The following is a 4657-nucleotide window of genomic DNA, read 5'->3' on the forward strand; positions in this document are numbered from 1 at the left end:
ATAATATAAAAAGTGTCCTTGAATTGGAATATTCTAGCATACAATAGTAATGATTTTTAAAAGAAACCTTCTACATTAAAATTTTCTGATGGCATAAATATTTTACAATAAATTATTTACTTTCAGCATTAACAAATCATATTTAGTTCTTTAGGATTAATATATATGATTTTTAAAATAACATGTAAAGATTTTTTTTCCCTTCATTTGACCCTGTTAATTTAGAATTTATAGACATTTGAAATTAACATTTTTTTTTGCTGCATGATAAGACACAAAGGGAAACAACAACCATATTTCTACTAATATCCTCTAGCACAGTGCCAGTAATTCCAGATCTTCTGTAATACCTCTGGTGACTGGAATCATTAATCCCATGTTTTGAAAATTATTTAAGATTGAAGGTGCCACAGTTGTACATATTGGTTCAGTCTCTAGAGCCCTAAGAAAAGATTTAGTGCATTTTCAAAAGAATTTTGCAGGTAGGAGCCCAAATGGATTTTCAACTAGGCCTCAACCTTTTTGAAACCTACTGATGTTGAATAGTCTTTTACTGGTTGCCATGCCAACTGATACCAGAGGAACACTCTGCAGTGTGTTCATCCCCTAGAAAGCTTCACCAGATGTCTTCAACAAATTGCTACGAAAAGACTTTGGTCTGTCAGGCTTGTTAGGAGATAAAAATCAGGCTAAGAAACGTCCCTGCCTCCACTTCTGATAAAACCAACCCATAAAATATGTAGACTTGTTCTACTCGCACAATAAACCAGTAAAATCTCTCACCCCCACCTCAACCCTCCTTACTTCCTGTAGCAGGATTTTTAAAATATTTATGCTCTTATTTCTACATGAAGCAGAGGCCATTATGTGTTGCAGCTGACATTGTCTGGCAGAGCAAAGCAAGAAGCATCTGGCTGGCAGCAAGGAAAGACATCAAGTTGATAAATTATTGATTTACATAAATCAACACCCTTTAAATATTGGTCTTTTGAAGAAAAAAAGCTTTTATGTTATTTCAGGTTGAAAAGTGTTAAGATGATAAATACTGAATCAGCTGTGTCATGATTTTATATTTCTAATCAAACATATGCAGGCATCACTTGAATATATACAGTGTATCTGATAAATTTGGGACTAAAATAACCAAATTTTGTTTTCGTAAAGATAAAATGGGCAAAAAGGAGTATTTCTTTCAAACATGTTTAAAATTTAAAATATTTCTCTACCTGAATATTCCTGGAATATTAACAGATTTTCTATAATGCAAAAAAAAAAAAAAAGATAGAAAGAAAAAGACAAGCTATTAAAAGGGTAGATTTCTTTTAAAAAGAGAAAAGAAACTAGGCATATAGGGTCCATATGAAATATTTACACGTACCAGTTGGCATCTGCATGTTAAAATTGTGGGTTTGCACATGCAAATGAATCATTAATTGCCAAATTACCTGTTTGCATATGCAGTTATTTCACATAGTATGAAAATGTGTGGTATTTGCATATACAATTGAGGTTCAGGCATTTACAAAGCCTGAGTTTTAGATAGGAATTCAAAATCTTACTGCTAGTTAGCAAGACAAGGAATTAGAAAATTGAATCTAAAATGTATTTTGGGCTACATTGTTGTGCTACAGTTCAAATTCAAAGTTCAGACAAAACATCTAAACTTAGACTTCATCAGTGATAATGTGCTCTTTGTATTTCCAGGATTATATGGTCCTTTGTCATTCTGTGTGTGGATGGTCCTGAGTACGTGAGAGTCTGTATGATATGTTTGTATTTTTGACATGTACAGAAGAAATATTTTTGGAAATATGAAAAAAAACCTCATAGTCATTTTAACATCAAATCTTTCCAGGAATTCAATTATTTTAATATCAAATCACCGGACTAATGTGATTTTTAACTTTCATGTTTTATGTTGGCAAGTCTATAAAGTTAGATTGATGGTATTCTTTCCCAATATTTCAATGTGAACCAGAAGCACAGACATACATGACATGACTCCTCATGAAAGAATCACTAAATAAGAGTGTGAAAAAATTTATATAAATGAAATAAATTAGAATTTTTTAATATGGAGAAGGAAATTTAGTAATAATTTTTACTACATTAGGGAGATTGCTTTTCACAGAGAGAAAAGGATTCATTACTATGTGTCTCTGGATGAGTCATTAAAAAGAAATAGAGGATATGGAGCCGCCAGTGTGGGGCAGCGTGTCCGGTGACTGCAGAGCTGGTAAGGTGCAAGAATCCAATTCTAAGATCACCATGGTGTTGGGTCCTGAACAGAAGATGCCAGATGATGATGCTTCTGAAGACTGTGGGGACTTAGCCAGGCTTGGTGCCACCGACCCTGCAGTCACTCCTCTCTTCCACAGTCCACTAGGCACTCAGATGAGCCCTTCACCCCCTACTTTGATGAGAAGATCACTATTGCTAAGGAGGAGTAATTTTGTTTTAGCTTTCATAAACTCTGGGCTTTCATGGGACCAGGCGGTCTTAAGAGCATTGACTACCTGGATCTAGAAAACACTGAACCTGATTTGCAATCTGGAGCAATGGCTGGGTTTAAGTTGCTCTGGGTTCTTCTGTTGGACACTGTTGTGGGGCTGTTGCTCCAGACCTTTGAAGCTAGACTGGGAGTGGTTGCTGGGCTGCATCTTGTTGAAGTACGTCACCATCTGTATCCCCCACGAATTATTCTATGGCTGAGGGTGGAGTTAGCTATCATTGGCTCAGATAGGCAAGAATTTATTGGCTCAGCCATTGCCATCGATCTGTCTGTAGGAAGGCTTCCTCTATGGGGTAGAGCTCTCATCACTACTGCATTTCTCTTTTGGGACAAATAGGGCTTGCGGAAGATAGAACCAGTTGTTGGCTTTCTCATCATTGTTATGGCCCTCACAATTGGAAATGAGTATGTTACAGTGTGACCCAACAAGAGCGAGGTCCTCAAGGGCATGTTCCTGCCATCTAGTTCAGGCTGTGGCACCCCACAAATTCAGCAGGCTGTGGGCATCATGGGAGTTGTTCTCATGCCACACAACGTCTTGTCCATTCCAGATGGATAAACCAAGCCAAAAAGTATGAAGTTCAAGAGGCCGATAGTACTTTTTCATTGAATCCTGCATTGCTCTCTTTGTTTCCTTCATCACCGATGTCTTTGTTGTCTCACTCATGCTGAAGCATTTTTTTGCGAAAACGAACCTGCAGGTGATTGAACTCTGTAGAAATAGCAGCAGTCCCCATACTGGCCTTTTTCCTGATGATAACTCAACACTGGTTGTGGACATTTATAAAGGGGGTGTTGTTCATCTATAAAGGTGGATGTTACTTCGGGCCTGCTCCACTCTACATCTGGGCAGTGGGGATCCTGGCTGCAGGACAGAGCTCCACCATGACAGAACCTATTTTGGCCAGTTTGTCATGGAGGGATTTCTGAACCTAAGATGGCCACGCTTTGCCCCCGTGATTCTGACCAGCTCTGTTGCCACTATCTTCACTCTGCTTGTTGTCATCTTGCAACATGTAGAACATCTAATGGGGATGTATGATTTCCTCAGTGTTCTACAGAGCTTATAGTTTCCTGTTGCTCTCATACACATCTTCATATTTATGAGCCTGTGGCCAGTAATGAGTGAATTTGCAAATGGAAAGGGCTGGAGGATTGCAGGTGGGATCATGGTCCTTATCATCTGTTCTTTGTTGTGGTTTATGTCCAGGAACTAGGGCATGTGTTATTGTATGCGGTGGTTGCTGTGGTCAGTGTGGCTTATCTGAGCTTTGTGTTTTATTTGATTTGGCAATGTTCCATGGCATTGGACATGTCCTTGCTGGATTGTGGGCACATAGTAAGCATCTCTAAAGTCCTGACCAAAGAAGCCACCAGTGACTATACTAAGTAAACACTAGATCAGATTGCCTGGTCCAGGTAGCCATCAGAGCTAGTGCATCTCCATGGTTTACTGTGTGAACATAGCCAAAAATATGTGCTGTTGTACAGACTGCATTTAGGACTCGTCTGCTTGTTGGGGAAGACTTTGTGTGCATCTGTTTGAAAGATGGAATTTTTTTCTTCCTGTCCCCTAACCTGGGAAATGGATCAGGTAGGATCTTTGAAAAGTTGAGTTTGTTGCTATCATTCCAACATTAAACTCTTCAGGACCTCTGCAGGATTCAATGAAAAAGTATTTATTGGCTTCTTGAACCTCCTGCTTTTTGGCTTGGTTTACCTACCTGGAAATGACTAAAGTACAGCATGTAAGTACATGTTGTGTGGCATGATGATAACTCCCATGATGCCCACAGCCTGCTGGGTCTGTGGGGTATCCTAGTACAGGTATTTTATGCAGAAGGTCTTCAAGTATTTCTAAAATTGATTAAATTAAAAAAACAACAACAACCTGATAATTCTTTAATGGTTGTTCACCTTCCCTCACACCAAAACCCACATTTAGGAATCATGATAATTTAAAATTATTGACCAGTTAAATGGAATACTGTTTCTTTTACTTAAAGTCACTGCACCTTGGGCCAGTTCACTTAACCTCGTCAGGTCTTTTTTTGTTTTGTATTAAATGAAAACATTGGACTAGGATTATTTCTTGTTACTTCCAACTATAATATTCTATGAGTATTATAGATTATGATTTTTTTG

At 38.1% G+C, this 4657-nt stretch overlaps 1 pseudogene; it reads left to right on the forward strand.

Moving 5' to 3' along the window:
- Positions 1 to 2250: 2250 nt before the first annotated feature.
- LOC109449688 (natural resistance-associated macrophage protein 2 pseudogene) lies at positions 2251 to 3905 on the forward strand (annotated as a pseudogene).
- Positions 3906 to 4657: the final 752 nt, after the last annotated feature.

The sequence above is a fragment of the Rhinolophus sinicus genome, chromosome 3, assembly GCF_057876585.1.
Source record: "Rhinolophus sinicus isolate RSI-liver-muscle chromosome 3, RSI-T2T, whole genome shotgun sequence".
NCBI classification, from domain to species: domain Eukaryota; kingdom Metazoa; phylum Chordata; class Mammalia; order Chiroptera; family Rhinolophidae; genus Rhinolophus; species Rhinolophus sinicus.